Genomic DNA, 18933 nt, shown 5'->3' on the forward strand with positions numbered 1-18933 from the left:
TTTAAATAGTATTTTAGAGGCATTGTGCCAAGCTTTTTTTTTTTTAAAAAAATTGGACCATTATCTTATGAATCAAAAATGCCAAGGGAAATCTGCTTTATTTAATCTCTTGTATTTCTTTATTTTGATCGTGTGATATGAGGATGGGCCACTAAAACCTCAAAAGTATTTCCGTGTGTTTTTGTGACAGTACGCCTTAATAATATACAATGCACCAAATTACATTTTCCTGATGGAGCAAGGATAACTACCCCAATCTGCCTGTCTAACCTCATGAGCGATGCAATGATTTTGTTTAAAAAAAGATGGCCTGAGGTCTAGTTTGAACACTTTAAAGTACGCATTTAAAACATGTATTTTTGAGAGAAAGCAGTAAGTACGCATTTCAAGAGGATGTTTTCCCCAAAAGTTACAGATTAAGCAGTGATGGGGCAGCTGCGAACTACATATGAAAGTGACACAGACAGGAAATATGCCAGTTTATCTCTCCTAGTTTAAAGACCATTTCGCCTATGTTTAGGTTTCTCTGGAAGTAGAGCATGGCCTGAATCTAGATGCTGGATTTATTTAAAAGGTTTCAGTAACGCTCCAACATCTAGCATTTTGATGCACGTAATCTCTGACCTCCGGTGGTCGAGCCCATTTTGCAATGCGGAATTTGTTATGATGCATGAAAAATGTCACATATACACAAGTCTCCCTCTGTTTTCGAAGAACAACTTTACACATCTGGAAATAATCGGTGAAATAACATCATCCACTCCATCCCCCAAATTAGTCATCAAACCAGCATCCTCTAAAAGCAAGCCCACATATCCCACACGCCCCCCCCACAGGCCAAGCCGTTGTCCCTTCTGAATAGTTATCAGAAAGTTGTCTCTGTTGAACCTGAAAAAAAGAACTGTCATGACATGACAACTTTGGTCCTGAGAAAGCAAGACTGGGAAAGACAATAATGCCGGGAAAAGCCGAAGGCAGCAGGAAAAGAGGAAGACTTAACATGAGATGGATTGAATCAATCAAGGAAGCCAGCAGGCTTGAGTTTGCAAGAGCTGGGCTGTTTCATAGGGTCACAAAAATCAAAGGCACATAACAGCAACAAACTTTGATCCAAACCATTACCTGGAAGGGAGCTGGTTACATGTAAAGTGGCATGATTATTTCTCCTTTCTCTGTCTCTTTTCTTTGTTTATTTGCTGTGTGTAAGACACACCGGACACTTCATGACCTCCCAAGAAGATTTTCCAGGTATATGAGATCGCACTTAAGGAATGGTTTTCCCAGTGCCATCCTCCAAATGAATTTCTACGACATCTAATATTCTACATGAAGAGGAATCAAATATATCTTTCTGTGCTCCAGAATGATTCCCAAACTGTTGCTGGGCTGAACCGGAAAAGAACTGAAATAACTTGAGTTGCTGCCGGACTTTAATTGAAGCAGTAAAAAAAAAAACAGACAGGGAAAAAAAAGGGACGACAACAATATTTTCACTTTCTACTTTAAATTTGCTACCTGAAAGTGGGCCACTGAATTGGTGATACTCATTTTTAACCCCACAGTCCGGTGTTAAAGACCTCAAGTTTTGTGTCCCAAATATGAAGAATTTTTCCACTTTCGATAAATCCTTGAAAAGTAGACAGAAATGAAATGCTTCCTGATTTGCTGAGACCCATCGCAGTAGAGGACTCTGTTTTCAACACAGAAAGGACCTGAAACAGGATTGAATGGCCAGCATATAAGCCTAGATTTTTAAGCACTAAACACTCAAAACCTTGGATAGAAGGATCAGTTTTATTTTGTTGTTGTTGTTCAAGTCGTGTCCGACTCTTCTTGACCCCATGGACCAGAGCACGCCAGGCCCTCCTGTCTTCCACTGCCTCCCGGAGTTGGGTCAAATTCATGTTGGTTGCTTCGATGACACTGTCCAACCATCTTGTACACTGTCGTCCCCTTCTCCTTTTTATTTTTTTACTGTCTTATTTTACTGCCTCCCATATTTTATTTACAATATTTATTTTATTTATTTACAATATTTTTTAGCCTCACCATTGCCAGTGGCAATTGCTAAGGTTCTTTTTTCCTTTAAATTTCAAGTTCTTTGCACTCTGTTTATGAAGACATTGGGAAAACATTCTTTTCAAGAGTAAACTAAAAGGATATTCTTGGCCATCCCAAATAGCAAGCCACGATGTCTAAGCAGAACTGCTTCCATTCAAATCAGTGGGAAGAAAGGCACCTCCTAAAGGTTTTGGATCCGGAAAGACAGAGCGGTCACACATGTCAAGGTGAGAAGGCACAGCTCCTGGAAAGGGCAGGTAAGTTAACCACTATGCCAGTGGCCATTTCTGGCAAACCAAGAGCCCCTTAAAGTGAGGTGTCACACAGAATAAGTAAGCAAAGTCAATGCAGTCCATGAAGCAGAAGAATATTTGTTTGCTACACAGATAGAGCTAAGAAAAAGGCAAAAAGCGGTGTGCTTCCTGTACACAATCTGAAGACAAGAGTGGATGATGCCTTTATTGGGCCATGAATGTTTTGCAAATAGAAGCCATCTTTCAGTTCTACTCCTCTCAATCCATTTCAACACATCTGGCCATGAATTTGGGCCGGGGGATTTAGAAGGACAGATCCTGAAGCTGAGGCTCCAATACTTTGGCCATCTCATGAGAAGAGAAGACTCCCTGGAAAAGACCCTGATGTTAGGATAGTGTGACGGCAAGAGGAAAAGGGGATGACAGAGGATGAGATGGTTGGACAGGGTCATCAAAGCGACCAACATAAATTTGACCCAACTCCGGGAGGCAGCGGAAGACGGGAGGGCCTGGCGTGCCCTGGTCCATGGGGTGACCAAAAAGTGTCGGATACCATCCTCAGTCATGGGCTGTACTGGTTGGAACTGGTGGCTGTAGTCATCGAAACCATCCTTTATATTGGTTACCTACACAGGATCAATCCAGCAAAAGACCTTTCTAACCATCGCCTCTTGACTTGTTGACGAGATCCCAACCCTTCAGATGCTTCACATGAAAAACATGCACCGAAACTATGCAAACATTATCGACTTTCTGATTTGGAAGACAAAGGGCCTGCTGAGTCTGGATGATTCGGAAGGGCACCATCAAACCCACGCCTGCCCGAGAGGAGAGGAGAGGGCAGCTACATCTCAATGCAGAAGATAAGCCAGCTATGTCAGTTTCTGCCCCGCAGGTCATTAAAGGCTATAAAAATGGGAATGGCGGGAGAATAAAGGTTTTCACGGCACTGGCTCACAAGCTGAGGATGTTTGTTAGATTCCTTTGAGGTGAAGCTTGTTGTGAATACCATGTCCACAATGTGTGTGTGTGTGTGTGTGTGTGTGTGTGTGTGTGTGTGTGAGAGAGAGAGAGAGAGAGAGAGAGAGATTTCCACAATAACAGTCAAAGCAACCATGAAGAAGAGGAATTTCTTTATTTGGGCACCAAGGCATTGAACTTGGGGGAGTTTTCTAGATTTCTGGTGGCCTCCAACTCTTCCTCATCCGCTGGACATCCCAGATCTTAGAGGACTATATACGCCAAGCTTTGCTCAGTGATGGGCTCCCCTTGCCGATAAATAATAGTAAGGGCAACTTTGCTACATGGCCCAAAAGAAAACACGCCATTTATTTATTTATTAAAATATTTTTCACCCCACCTTTCTCCCTAAAAAGGACGCGAGGTGGCTGGAAAGACTTGTGTTTTTAAAGCTGGAAACAATGAGCATGCGGTGGCGGTTTGCATCTTTAAAAGACAATATTTAGAGCTAAGAACAATGCGTACAAAGCAAAAAAGAAAGGTATGCAAATACACTAAAAAGGAACAAACAAATACCACTCTGAGAGATGATGAACATAAGTAGTCCTAAGGACCCAGCCAGAGCAGTCATGCACAACAAGCCATCTAAAGTTTAGTCATGGGGCCGGTCACTCATGTAAAAGCTGTCATTGAGCAGAAAACCTGCCTGAACATCAATTGGAACAGCTCTGTGACTTTATTTACTGTGACTTCCCGGAGAAAAAGCCACCTTAGGCAAGTTCCAAGAAGAAGGGACTGGAAACCCATTTCTGAGCTCCTGCTACCTAGAAAATCTGGAAAAGGTTGCCATAAACCAGAATTGACTTGATGGCATGAATTATTTTATTATTCCTTAACTTTTTAAAAAGAATCTGCTCCTGTTCTTTCTCTGTTTCTTTCATGCGTGCATAAAGTTTGGATGGTCCATGGGGTCACGAAGAGTCGGACACGACTAAATGACTAAACGATGAAAGTTTGGATAGCTACTGTGTTTCCCCGAAAATAAGACAGGGTCTTATATTAATTTTTGCTCCAAAAATGCATTAGGGCTTATTTTCATGGGGAATGTTTTTTAATGTACAACTGTCAAATACAGTCCTGTCTTCTTCTGGTTGATGCACAAGGGCGGAGGGTGGGGGTTTCACTTCACGGGGGCTTATTTTTGGGGTAGGGCTTATATGACGAGCATCCTGAAAAATCCTACTAGGGCTTATTTTCACGTTAGGTCTTATTTTCGGGGAAACAGGCTATTGCATAGCAATAAACTGAGACTGAAATTTAACATAAGATTAGCAGTTGGAAAGCTTCTGATAAATCAAACTTGGTAGTCTTCAAGACCCCATAAGACTTTTTTACTGGCTTTGCAGCTACAGACTTAACATTGTAAAGGCCAGAAACAATAAAGTTTATAGGTATATGTACAGACTGAACATACCTATTTGTTCAGATGGGGCTGTCAATGTGCTTCTCAGCTATCATGCCTCTAGGAGGTTTTTGAGGTATAAGAAATGTTGAAGGAGTGGTTTACCATTCACCCCCACCCCCACTCACTTTGGGTTTCTGTGGCCAAGTAGGGATTCAAACCGAGGTCTCCTAGATTCTGGTCTGACGTTTGATCCAGCCGACCACCACACTGGCTCAACGTGGTCATGTTGTTTTTATGGATTCGCAAGTTTTTTCCCTCCCTTATGTCAACCCTACCAGGGTTTGTGAAGTCCCTCAGCTGTTCAAGGAGTGGTTTCACGCTCACCAGCCGCTCGCAGGCTTCCTTGGTAGAGAGTGAAGATTTGAACCCAGGTCTCTCGGGTCCTAGACAAGCCAAAAGGCTTCTATATTTCTTGAACATAATACCTTCGCTGTTACATCTCATGAGAGTTTTAATAGCAGGTATCCTTTTCCAGGGTTCCTTGGGGGGGGGGGGGAGGAAAGCCACAATAACTAAAACAGGAGAGACGGGGCCTTAAAATCCACCCTTTCCCCCCACCTTAAGATCACAGATTTGAATTAAGGCAAGAAAGAGCTGGGAGAAACTTCTCACATTCATATTGTTACTTTCTGCTTTGAATGAGGTGGGGGGGGGAGTTTTGGTTCATTCATTCATTTTTATCATCCTGAGGTTTATACGGGTTTTTTGTTGTTGTCTAGCGTGCATAATTAAATTGTCAACCCCACAGAGGATGCATCAAGCGCTACGGGGCAGTATAGAAGCAGCACACTATGCTTTTTTTTGCTTTACATTATTATTATTATTATTATTATTATTATTATTATTATTATTATTATTATTATTATTATTATTATTATTATTATTATTATTAACAACGACAACGACAACGAAATGACAATAATAATAATAATAATAATAATAATAATAATAATAATAATAATAATAATAATAATAATAATAATAATAATAATAATAATAATAATAATAATAATAATAATAAAGCCTTTTCATTTTACATCCAGTCAACAGAGCCCAGTCCCCACGGGAAGCATCCACACAGCCTATAACCAGTGGAATATATCATCTGTACGGCAGAGCTGGAAAGGGGTCCTCGGGATCATCCAGTCCAGCCCCTCTCAAGGAGTCCCCATAGGGGAATCGAACTCCCAACCTCTGGCTCTCCAGCCAGAGACTGAAACCAAGGAGTTCTCCAGCAGTTCGTGAACGATGCCTTTGCCTTTTGGGAGGCTGCCCAGCGAAACCATCCGTGGGCCCAGTTATTTATGGCGCTTTTCATGCCTTTGACCACCGCCTCCCACAACCACACCCCACGAGATGAGTTGGGCTAATCAGCACGCCGGAGCCGGAGGGGTGGGGTGGGGGGGGGAGAGAGAGGAAAGAAAATAAGAGGAAGAAAGGAAGTTCCCCGTCATCAAGCCAATCGCAGAGGAAGTGGTGGCATTCTGTCTGACGACGTCTCCCGAGCATGGTGCAGAAGCCACGGGGGCTTGGCGTCCGTCGTGGTAGGTGATGCTCTTCCCCCTTTCTCTTGGGACACTGTGGTGGGCGCGCTTTGCTCCTGGACGTTCCTCTTCAGATCCTCTGCTGTTTAGATCTGGCAGCTGGCGGGGAAAGGACTAGAAGTCCAAAGGGACAGACAGACAGACAGACAGACAGACAGACAGACAGACAGACAGGCAGGCAGACAGACAGACAGAGAGGGAATAGAAACTGGTATTTACTCTAAGCATGTGGGGGTTCCTCGGCTGTACTTGTATCTGTTGTTGTTCTGGTCCAGCGTTGTGACTCCATGGATGATCGTCTTCTAAAATGTGCTGTCCTCCAACTCTCCATCTCAGCCTTTAAAAACTCACGCCTGTGGCTTCTTTTAGGGAGTAGTCGATCTTATATTTGCTCATCCTCTCTTCCTACGGCCTTCCACCTTTCCCAACATTGTCATCTTTTAGAAAGAATCGTGCCTTCTTCTGTTGCGCCCAAAGTAGGACAGCCTCCGTTTCATCATTTTGGCCTCCAGAGAGAGAGTTCAGGCTTCATTGGATCCAGGACCCACTTGTTTGTCTTCCTGTCCGTCGAGGGTCTCTGCAAAACTCTCCTCCAGCACCACATTTCAGATGGATCAATTCCTTTCCTGCCCTCTTTCTTAACTGTCCAGCTTTTACATCCATACCTGGTGTCTGGGAATACAAAAATGTCTGGATGGTCTTGGTCTCCAGTGACACATCCTTACACTTCATGATCTTTTCTCATTCCTTCATGGCTGCCCTTCTCTATGGTGCTGTGTATTTCTGATAGGAGGATAGTTTGCCCCTTAGAGTAGGACATGAGAGACCCAGATTCAGGTCCCCAGGTTGACTCAGGTCTCCCTTTTCCTCAGGCTGGTCTACCTTGCTGGGCTCTTGTAAGATAAAAGTGCGGAGAAGAGCCATGTATGCTGGCTTGACGCCCTTGGAGGAAAAACAGGATATAAATCGATTGAATGAACAAACAATGAACAATCAATCAAATGAACTCTTGACTAGATGGTTCGTTGGTCCTCCCTGCCATTGTTATGTCCCATCAGTATAACGATGCTGAAGGTAGGCGACATAGGCGGATATCCTTCTTTCTAACTTGTGGGTTGTTGTTCTAGCAACAATTCTGAATCGTCTTCTGATGAAATAACCAGGAATTGTATTGGTTTAACCTGGACTGCTTCTTAACTCTGAAGTCCCAGTAATGAATTCTAAAAGAAAGTCAGGTTGTAAAATTCAGTGTTTTTCGACGTTCCTCCTATCCCTAAAATTTGACAGCCTGTGTACATCACTAGGACGGCAGGAATGAAAGAGTGTGGCAAAACTATTGTTCCTGAATTTCCACCAGAAATGTCAAAAGGCAGGAAAAATATCTGTAGAGTTTTCTCAGCAGAGGTCCTGTTCTCTTTCCCACGACCTCAAGAGATGTCTGTGATGGGTAGACGTGTATGTTTTTCTTTTCCAAGTTTAATTGGTTAGTGTATGTCTCTCTTTATTTTCATATGATCATGATGCTTATGTGTTTATTATTTTATGTTGCTCTTAGTGTTTTATTTTTTTGTAAACCACCCAGAGTGGCCCTGGTGGTTGGTAAATAAATTAAATAAATAGTAAATAAACATACAAGTCAGCTGACCCACACAGTCACAACCTAACTAGTTCCCTGATAGTGGTTGTAAAATCCAACAAGTTTGGTTTGGAGAGAATCTTCGCGCCTTTTATATAAAACCTTGGCCGTCTTCATGGTCCTTCCTCCTGCCACCACTCTCTTGCTGTTGTGATTGGTGACATGTATGGGTCAGTTTTAGGGACGTGGGTGGCGCTGCGGGTTAAACCGCAGAAGCCTCTGTGCTGCAAGGTCAGAAGACCAGCCATCGTAAGATCGAATCCACGCGACGGAGGAAAGTGACTTGAAAAAGTAATTAGCTACAGGCAGAGCCTGGAAATGTTCCCTTCTGGACTACCACTCCCAGAATCCCTAGAGAGGAAATCCTGGGAGTTGCAGTTTAAAAGATAACATTTCTAAGCTTTGTTATGGTTACGGTTCACAGTCCCAAGCAAAGAAATTAATAGTTGCTACAATGTTTAAATGTAACTTTTTACCCCCCCTTCTGAAAAGTAACTAAATAGTAACTAATAAAATAACCCATCAGAATTCCACAATCCTTTAGCCTTGGTACTAAACATGCCTGCCTCCTGCCCTCCTTGTCTTCACATGGACATGTGGAACAGGGGACAAAGATTTAGTGTGAGCTGGCACTTGAGCTGTGTGATATTTCTCCTCCACCATTTAGTGAAGCTGTAACACCACCACCCCCAATAACTGGATAAGGAAACAAAAGTGACAAGCTTTCCTGCAAAAAAAAGTGATCCAGTGTGAAAATGGGCATCCCGGCATATTTCTCTCAGATCTTGAGTGGCCTTTCTACTGCTCCTATAGGCTGAGGCATAACCATCTATGATTCAAGATGGAGAGAAGTTGACTTAATGGTCCTCAGCCACAGGACAGTTTCTATACCATGGCAAGCAAGAGTTTTGTGGCATCTTAAAGGCTAGTCAGGCTTATTTGGCATCAGCCTTTGCAGGCTGTAGCCCCTGGGGCCTCCATAAACATCCATGCTTTGGCATTTAAAGAATCCCTTTTCGATTAATTCAGGAGCCCGGCATTCACAATGAGAAGGTAGCACTTGTCTTCATCGGATTCTCTGCAATTCCATGCCTTTTCTTTTACGTTTGCACAGAATCCCGGATGTAACAGGACGGCCCTCCCAGCCTTGAGGCTTTTCAACCGGCCGCCTTTCGCTGACTGTGACTAACCTTTGCGTTATCTATCTTTCTCTCCAGCCTTAGCGCCTTCTCTCGCTCTCCTGTTCGTATCCGTGGTGGGCTCCGTCGCCAGCTTCTGCCCCAAGTGTCCGGCAACTTCAGATTTCCTTAACAAAACAAAGCTACAGATAATCTGGATGAAACGGTCCGTGCAGGAACTATATGTCTCCTATGTAAGTTAATTGGGGTTCATCACTTTGCCAACATGCCCTGGAATTACTCTGTGACTTAGTGATAATGCTCTGAGCTTAAGTTTCACACCAAACCATGATGTGCACAGCCATCTACTGATAGGGACGTGTCTATCGACAATCCGGCCCTGTCATTAGGTAGATTCGCAGGCTGGCCTTAACACGAGACAATTGCACCCTGGTTCTTTTCAAAATCTTCATTTGCTTCCCTGTGTTGGAAGATAAAGTTAAACCGGCTCCCTTAAACTAGCTTCAGGGTTATCCTGGTATTTATATACTTTGCACCACCTCTTTGAACCCTGGAGCTGGCTTCCATGCCAGGACTTTTGATCCAGGCAGGTTTTTCAGATGAATAAAATAAAAATAAAATGCCACCTATATCAATGTACTGTAATTATATTATAATTTGGTGCCTTTAAAAATGTAGTGTGAGCTGGCACTTGAGCTGTGTGATATTCCTCCTCCTCCATTTAGTGAAGCTGTAACACCCCCCCCAACTGGATAAGGGACCAAAAGTGTCAAGTTTTCCTGCAAAAAAAGTGACCCTTTATTAAGATGTAAACACACATTCACTTTACTCTGCATTGGCTGCTGGAGAAAGGAATTAATTACAAGGGTTTAAAAATGGAAACCCATACTCACCTTTATTTACTCACCTTTACTCACCTGTCCCAGGTGGACAGAAGGGACTGGATTTGAGGTTGGTACAAGGGCAGCCCGTCCGTGGAAAGCCGCAACGTGCTTCTACTGATCTCAATCATCCAAAAAAGTTTGCATATCCGGCCAAAAAAAGAGAGGTCCTAGAACAATGATTCCCAGCCTTGAGACCCCAGGTATTCTCAGGCTAAAACTCCCAGGAGGCCACAGAATTATCTGTGCTGGCCACAATTTCTGGAAACTACAAATATCTGGGGACCCAAGATTGGGAAGCACGGTTCAAGAAGAGGAAGTGTGACTCTCCAGATGTTGTTGGACATGGCATCAGCCCTAGCCAACGTAGCCAGTCATGAGGAAGGCTGCTCGCCAACCACATCTGGAAGGCCATCATCTCCTTTTGATCTAGTCCAATAGTTCCCAAACTTGACTTCTTTATATGTTTTGACTTCAGGCACCATTCAGCGTGGCCAATGCTGAGATAAATACACATTTTCCTCTTCTTGAAAACTGATAGAAAAGACAAGGGTAAATGTTCAAGATTTACACAATAACGAGATGGCTAAGACCTTTAACATCCAGAAGAGGAAAATAGCAAGCCAGCCAGCCAAAACAACTTGGGGGTTTTATGTAAAAAAAATTTTTTTTTCAGGAAAAGCCTAGTGTTTTGCACAAAATACATGGCTTTCTGCTCAAAATTAAACATTTTCTGTGTACATCATAAGGCTTTCTGTGCAAAACAAGGGTTTGTTGCGGTTTTTGGGGGGTTAATTTCTTTGCAAAAAGTGTCACTACATGAACAATAGATAACACATTCAAAATGGAGAAAAATCCTTGAGATGTTTCATTTTTGCCTTGTGGGAACGAAAGAAGCAAACTTTTACAGAATTCACCAATGGTTAAGGATTCTGGGTCTGGACATCTGGAGGGTTAAGGATCCTTGACCTACAAGATATTAGTTTCTCAAGACATGCCTACCGGTTTTCAGCTTGGGACTTCCACACAGATTTAGCAAATGACCCTTGCTGTTGCTACTGGCCCAGAAAGCCGAAACGCAAAGAGACAACGAAGCCAGTGTCCCGACCACAACAGGAAATTGCTCTCAATCTTTAGTGACATATTTCCTGTCTACCCATCATTGTTGCTGATCCTACCGACGTCAATGGTAGAGATGATTTGTTTCACTTCACATTTTCGCCTTGGGCCACTTGTTCAGGGATATTATCTGCTTAAATAATAACCCTTCAAGGATTATTCTAATTCCACCTCTCTGATTTTTCCCATCTAGGTGACTTATATGGATTTGCTCAATCTGCGCCCAGTTTGTCAGTCGGCACTAGTTCCTGGGTTTTCAAGCAAAAATATAACTAGGGAGCCAGAGAGTCTGATGCTGCAGGACCTGTACAGGACGTTGGCAAGTGCGCAGGATTCCCTCCTAGTCCTCAAAGAGCACCAACTTTCAAACAATCCAGAGCACGAGTTGTATTACGAACTGGAAAAGTCTTCCCTGTCGCTAGCTGGGCTTCTTTCCAACATCCGTTGCGCCCTTTGCCTACAGGGTGTTACTCCAACCAGGTTAGTTCTCCCTAAGAGGACTCCCGCCGTTTCGGGATTCTCTCGGAAGATTGAAGGATGCCGCGGGCTCTGGAGCTACTCTAAGTTCATTGGTCACTTGGCTAGGCTCTTCGGAAAGGAGTTTGCTAGAGGGAAAAGGCCAGGACAGCAGAAAAAGAGAAGTAGAGAGAGACATGCCACTTCTTTCAGACTGACTCATCAAAAATGACACCGTTCGAAGGATGAAACAGAAGCGCATGGATTTCATAAGTCCTTCACAGAAACAATAATAACCAGAGATGCATTTGCATGCGGGTCCGACACAAACAACAATGACGCCATGGCCTCGAGACACCTGGAATTGAAGAGACCTTCCAATGACCCGGGCAGTTATTGTCTTCCGGTGCTGACTAAACTCTCTGGTCTTCTCATTTTGCCTCTGCCCGACGGGTCCTGCTTCCCGGTTTCTGACTCTCCTCGGACAGCTGCCCACCATCCAGCCTCCCCAGATGTGCTTCATGGGGGAAACAACCATAGAGGGGGGGGGAAATAAGTCCTCCCTGCGGTCCTCACTGGCTCCTTCCTCAGCTTCTGTTGAGAAACCTCTTCCTGTTGACATTTCTTGCCCAGGGGTTGACGGTGGCGACACATGGCCACCGAGCTGCTTCTCCTGTTGGTTTTGGCAAAGGGGGCCACCAATACAAAGGAGGCCAGGCCAAAGCGCTTTTGCTGCCTGAGGCAAAGAGGGTGCTCCCTTCCCACCATGTCAACGGCAAAAGCCCACCGGAGGAGCCGTTGAGCAGTACCTCAACCCTGGTCATGGATCAATAGGGGCCATTAGGGAAGGAGTCCAGTTCAGGAGAGTCAGAGGAGACATGGGGCATAAAACGGTCCACCCAGCAGAGGGGGACGACCCGAGGAGACTGGCCCCTTCATAGCGTCTGAAGCAGGACATGCCACGAACTTTCCTGAGGTCCCGGGAATGGAAGGAGGCAGAGGGCATCGCTCCGTACAGGAGTGGCCAAAGTGGGCTGGGGGTCTTGATCTGTGAAGGTCTCTAGCTACCTGGCCACCCAGCGGGGCTGGGTCACCCCGTGTGGCAGAACCAAGTCCCTATGGCTGGAAATCTAGTGGAACCAGAGATCAGCTCTGTATTGGGGTCCAAGCAAACGAGGTCACGGAGCCCCGTCCAAACCTTTGGGCCGAATGTACGGGAAACTATTGTGCTGCTAGGTGGGCTCTCAGCTCCCCATCCTCCTGAGTAAGCAGTCAGGTGCGAAAGGAGACGTTGGCCTCCTGCATCCTTTAATGATTGTGCGGTTGGGCGTGGGGTGGAGCAAGCTGTAGCTCCCGGAGTCTTCCAGGCAGAAGACTCCCCCCCCCACACCAGCTGGTGCATCTTTGAGCCAGGATTTGGCCACTTGTCAAGCACAACTTTCTCTGGCAGGTTAAACTAGTGAAAAGGCCATCTTCTGCATCACTATTAAAAAAAAAAAACAGGCAGCAAGTCCTCTTGGCTGTCTTAAATACTAAACATATGTTAATTTAATGGAATACTGACATTAAATTAATTTTTTTGCACATTTCTGCTGCCAATAGGCCTTGCAGTGGAATTGCATTGTGCTTCTATTATTTATTATGGGATATAATTTTTGTAAAAACTATTTAAACTTTTGCTACCAGTATATAGACATATATAATATAATATATCCATCAATGAGAATTTGTTTCAAGATCCTTTAAAAGGTTTATTGCCGTTGGTTGTCCTGCTGGTGGGACACGGCTCATGTATTTTCCCAAGCTTATTTATGTGTATTTGTGTGTGCGTGTGCGTGCACACACACACGTGAAAAGAAACAATGAATGAAATAATATTTTTAATCACATTGAACTTCAGTCAGGTGAATGAGAATTGTTTTGCACAACACTGCCCTTTGTTCGTGAATCCGACATTTCATATACATTCATTGCCTTTCTGTAATTATTATTGGTCCGTAATGTTTCTATTTTTGCAAAATAAATAAGACTATTGTTATTTATTGTTTTCATGGGTATCTATGGGGGGGCAGCAAGGTCGGTGCCTCTCCCCAAATTTATAATTTTGTTTATTATATTAAGTGATGCGTGTATTTTAATAATGATCAATAAATGAGATTGGGTTGGTTGGTTGGTTGGTTGGTTGGTTGGTTGGTTGGTTGGCTGGCTGGCTGGCTGGCTGGCTGGCTGGCTGGCTGGCTGGCTGGCTGGCTGGCTGGCTGGCTGGCTGGCTGGTTGGTTGGTTGGTTGGTTGGTTGGTTGGTTGGTTGGTTGGTTGGTTGGTTGGTTGGTTGGTTGGTTGGTTGGTTGGTTGGTTGGTTGGTTGGTTGATATCCCACCTTTCTCCTTGAAAGGACCCAATTCTTATTTCAGGGTAAAATCATTTTATTGGATTGGTAATTTTTTTAAAAAATTAGTTGGGACCATACCGGCTCCCTCCCTTCTGAGAAATCCTTCCGCAAAATTGCATGTTTTTCTGTGCCTGATGATCTGTTTTAGCATAAGTATGCCATAGCCATAAGAATCACTGTGTGCTGTAAAGTCAGTTCTGACTTATGGAGATAGAGAATATTCCAAAGTGGTTTCACATTCCCTTCTTCTGGGGGTGGGTCCTGGGACAGTGCAGCTGGCCCAAGGCTACACGGGCTGGCTTTTCTCCTAAGAAACACAGTGGGGAATCGAATGCACAACCTTTGGTTCTGGTGAGAAGACAAATCTCTTCCAATTTATGTAGGTCGTAGAAATGGTTAGCCACCACTATATCCCATTGTGTGCACAGAAAAGATTATCTTAGCAAAAGGTACAATGCATGAGAACAGTCTTGCTAAATAAAGCCCAAAACTTAGCAAGCCCAACATGCCATTCAGCGTTGTTGTTCTATGCGGTCATGTCTCCTCTAAATTATGAGAACCCTGTGAACGAACCATCTCCAAAAATCTCCTGCCCTCAACAGCCCTTGCTCAGCTCTTGCAGATTCAAGCATGTGGCTTCCTTTTGGAAGTCAGTCCATCTTGTATTGTGGTCTTCCTCTTTTCCTGCTGCCTTCCACCTTTCCCAGCATGATTGCCTTTTAGAAAGAATCCTGCTTTCTCCTGATGGGCCCAACGTAGGACAGCCTCAGTTTCATCATTTTGGCCTCCAGAGACAGTTCAGGCTTGATTTGATCTTGGACCCACTTGTTCATCTGTCTGGCAGCCCAGAGTATCAGCAAAGCTCTCCTCCAGCACCATATTTTGAACAAAGCATTTTTTTCCCTGTCAGCTTTCTTTACAGTCCAACTTTCACACCCGTACACTATTCAATGGTGGCCAAATTTCCACTTCTCGGCAGGACTCCTCCATTTTAAAGGTTGCTAGAAATCCACCCTTTATTGAAGATCTGTTTCTCCCTTTCATAGCCTGTTCGGTCAAGGTCTGATTCCTGCACGCCTTTACACGAACACCAGTCAGATCCTGGATTGATTCTGTTTAAATTATAAAAACCGTTCCTAATGTTGCATCTATTTCCGTACCCTTAAGTTCTGTACTCCTAAAGACATGCAAGACTGTGTTCTTCTCCTGTTCCTCTTTTGAGTGATGCATCTCCTCCTTTCTGGTTGTGCATACGCAGCCGCCCCGTTCCGTTCCTACAATGGCACACCAGAGTGGGAACAGGGAACCAGCCCTGAGAAGATCACAAACAGGAGATGAGGAAGAAAAAAAATCAAAACTGGATGCTGGGACTTTCTAATATTATATTTCGGATAAGATTTCTCCTTCAAACTCACGCTTAAAACCCCAGGTTGTTATTTCACAAAAATCTGTAACCAAAATAAGGTGCTGACTCGCTTGCACTGTCTGATTGTATGTTTCCATTCCAGATTCAAGGTTTTAATATTGACATATAAGGCCCGTAACCGTTTGGGACTTCGTTACTTGTCAGAGTGCCTCTCTTTGGGATCCCTGCCACATGTGGGCCCTCATGTTGCGAGCGGCCATCCGGAGGGAGGTCTAGAAATTTATGACCAGGAACTGGGTCTTCTTGGTGGTGGCCACGACACTGTGGAACCCCCTGACGGTGGTGGTGCAACAGCCCCCCCCCACCAGCATTACAAAGTACAGTTTAAAATACAGCTTTCCCAGAAGCCTTTCAGGATAGAAGCCTCCCCTCGTGACGGCTTCTATGTCTATGTCCTATCTCTGATTTTGGTTTTTTGGCTGCCTTCACCACTGAGGCTGCCTTTTTGGGATTACTTTTTGGATTTTCTGTTGGTGGGCGGATGGGTTGGTTGTCCTGTGGCTAATGTTTGTAAACTGCCCAGAACTATTATACAAAACATTTTGGCTCCAGCCTTCTTCAGTTGCACTATTATAAGATAAGACAAGATGCAATGCGATGCAATGGAATATAGTGGCTGAAATCCTGTTGCACAACGTTATGCCAGGAAATACTCATGATGTCTGTCAACCACTACTGTTTTTTTGGAGAACTAAATGTTCCTAATAGTGTGGTGTAACAATACCACTGATGAAAACAGGACAATAGAATTCCACAGAAGTTAGGAAGGGGGGGGACAAACTTTCTTGAAAACGATCCTTTCCTGTTTCTCATTGCAGCGTTTGAAAACTGCAAATCATTATTATTTCTCACACTGTCGCGAATGTAACTTGTTACATTACTAGTTCTGCTGTTCATTACATTTCTGTTCTTTTCCACTTCCTTTGTGGTGCAAGAACCATAACATTGGTAAGAGAATGGCCTAAAACTGAAAAGATTCCACTCAAAGGCCTCTGAAGACGGCTTTTAGAAAGTAACTAGCTTTTGGAACCGTCCCCTGGACTGCAAAGAGAACAAACCTACCCATTCTGAAGGAAATCAACCCTGAGTGCTCCCTGGTAGGACAGATCCTGAAGCTGAGGCTCCAATACTTTGGCCATCTCATGAGAAGAGAAGGCTCCTTGGAAAAGACCCCGATGTTGGGAAAGTGTGAAGGCAAGAGGAGAAGGGGACAACAGAGGATGAGATGGCTGGACAATGTCATCGAAGCTACCAACATGAATTTGACCCAACTCCGGGAAGCAGTGGAAGACAGGAGGGCCTGGCATGCTCTGGTCCATGGGGTCACAAAGAGTCGGACACGACTAAATGACTAAACAACAACAGCAACAAAGAAAATGTTACCCCAATAAAAGCAACCCCATTCCAAATTCCTTTTAAAATATAATGTTATTACCCCTTGTTACTCAAAAACGTAGCTAGTTATATCCAACAACATTACTTTGCAATTAATTGCATGGCTCTGATTTCCTGATCTTGTGGTCCCTAATCTGTTTGCACTTTGTTCCCTTCCTCCTCTGGGGTTTTGCAGGCCTTTGTTGTTTTTGTTGTTACATGTTGTCGAGTCTCTTCCAACTGATGGCAACCCTACAGATAGATGAGCCATCTCCAAAATGTCCTGCCCGCAACCGCCGTGCTCAGTTCTTGCAAAGGCTTCCTTAAGGAGGCAGTCCATCTCACATTTGGTCTTCCTCTTCTCCTGCTGCCCTCAACCCACTCAGAAATGCACAAATTATAAAAATCCAGCCATCAATGCGTACGTATCCTCCTCGTGGGTTCTTTTACAGAGAAGTCAACAAACTGATGGTGCAGGTATGAGATGGGATGAGCTTAAAATGGAAGAGCCAATCCACTGACAGAAATGAAATGGCCAGATTGGGTTGTCTTTATTCTATGCCCTGATCCTTCAAATGATGATTTGTTGCCTGTTTCCCACCAGAGGACTCCTCTGAAGCCGTGCTGTGGGAGAAACCTCAGCCTGTGGACGAGCGGGCTGAATGCGGGTGGAGACTTTATGGACTGGCCGTGGGGCAGGTGGACGGGCGTCTCAGACTGGAAAAGTCCCTAGGTGTCCAGAGGTTGATCATGAGATCAAAGACACTCACTTCTTCCCCTCTTGCACGGCTGGGGCCTCCAGGCAGAGCCCAGGAAGCGAGCAGAGCAAGAATCAGCTGGCGTTGTGAGTCAGTCTCTTGGAAGGTCTTGCTCTTAGCCAGCAGCCACAAGAAAGGGATGTGAGTTCCCGTCTCTGGGGGGAAAAGCGCTTTTTCTCCCACCCCGGTGCCTGAATTGGGGAAAAGGGATGACTTGACCCGATGGATTGTCCTCTCTTTGGTGTCTTGGCCTCTTCACGGAGCTTGGTAGCCCGCCCTGGATTCAAAGAAGGTTTCGGCAACAGCGGGCGTTCCTCTGGACGCTCGACCTTCTTGAACTGAGAGAAGAGGGGTCTTGGCTTCAGAGCACACGGGCGTTTGGCATCCCCTTCCTCCCTGACAGCTGGATAGCAGCCACCCCCAGGGTGTGGATGCGTGCGCTCCGTCCTGCGGTGGCTTCCTTCCAAGAGAAGAGCTGAGATCACAGGCAACCTCCAAGAGGGAACGGTTCTCCATGAACCCCAAGGACCACCGGATGGTGGAAACGGAGTAGTCCCGCCTTGTAGCCGCACTTTGGCCTTGAAAAACATGAAGGATACAAAACAGGTAAAGTGACACCTTTTATTGGAATTATTTTGAAGCTGGGGGTAGCGATGGCGGTGGCAGGAGCACGCAAACCCCTAGGGCATGCAGAAGTCCTTGCTGCACATCAAGAATTCTGTGTAAAGGTGTTATTGTTTGCTAGGATGATAATGGGCAAATGGCACTTAAGTTTTTTTTTCCTCCAGGGCTTCCAGTCTCTAAGGCAGGATGCTACCATCCGGATGGGCTCTAGCTGGGCTGTGCACTTCACATAAATGGGCCCTTTCAGTGAACTTGGGCTGCTACTTATACAACTGCAGTAGAAAAAGCTACGAGGTGAAGACTGTATAATACTGACAAAGGGGGGGGGGGTCCAGTCTTTGCATCACCTGCAGAAAGGTTGTCATGATATGTCTTATTACTGCTAACACCAGTTCCTATGACTGATAACTTGTTCAGGGCCGGCCCTACCGTTGGACAGAGTTGAGGCAATTATCTCATGCCATCTAGAATAGGAACGGAAAGAAAACGATTCTGACCCAAGGAAGTTAACCATGTATTCGCGAAGGCTTTCACGGCCGGGATCTAATGGTTGTTGTGGGTTTTTCGGGCTCTTTGGCTGTGTTCTGAAGTTAACGATCTCAATCGAAAGAGAGACTTTTTTTCTGAGAGGAGGAAAAAAACTAGGTTAAGGTAGTGAGAGATAAACACAGCAAGAAGAATTTGAAAGATGTAGTTCCAGTGGAAAGATCCCACTCCCCAGTAAACAACTGGTGGGTGGGGTGGGATACTGCCCATGGGCCATGGAAGGCAGCAGCAGAAGCAAAAACTGATAGCAGAAGCCCAGTCTGGAATATCTGGGGTGCTTGCCCGCCATTTTGAATTTTT

At 44.7% G+C, this 18933-nt stretch overlaps 1 long non-coding RNA gene across 1 annotated transcript; it reads left to right on the top strand.

Annotated features, from left to right (window-relative positions):
- The first annotated feature begins 6157 nt into the window (after positions 1–6157).
- LOC110069935 (uncharacterized) lies at positions 6158–13553 on the top strand. Its single transcript, XR_012081893.2, has 3 exons — positions 6158–6284; positions 9138–9292; positions 11253–13553. It is a non-coding gene; the product is annotated as an uncharacterized LOC110069935 (long non-coding RNA).
- The last annotated feature ends 5380 nt before the right edge of the window (positions 13554–18933 follow it).

Source organism: Pogona vitticeps, chromosome 14 (assembly GCF_051106095.1).
Source record: "Pogona vitticeps strain Pit_001003342236 chromosome 14, PviZW2.1, whole genome shotgun sequence".
NCBI classification, from domain to species: domain Eukaryota; kingdom Metazoa; phylum Chordata; class Lepidosauria; order Squamata; family Agamidae; genus Pogona; species Pogona vitticeps.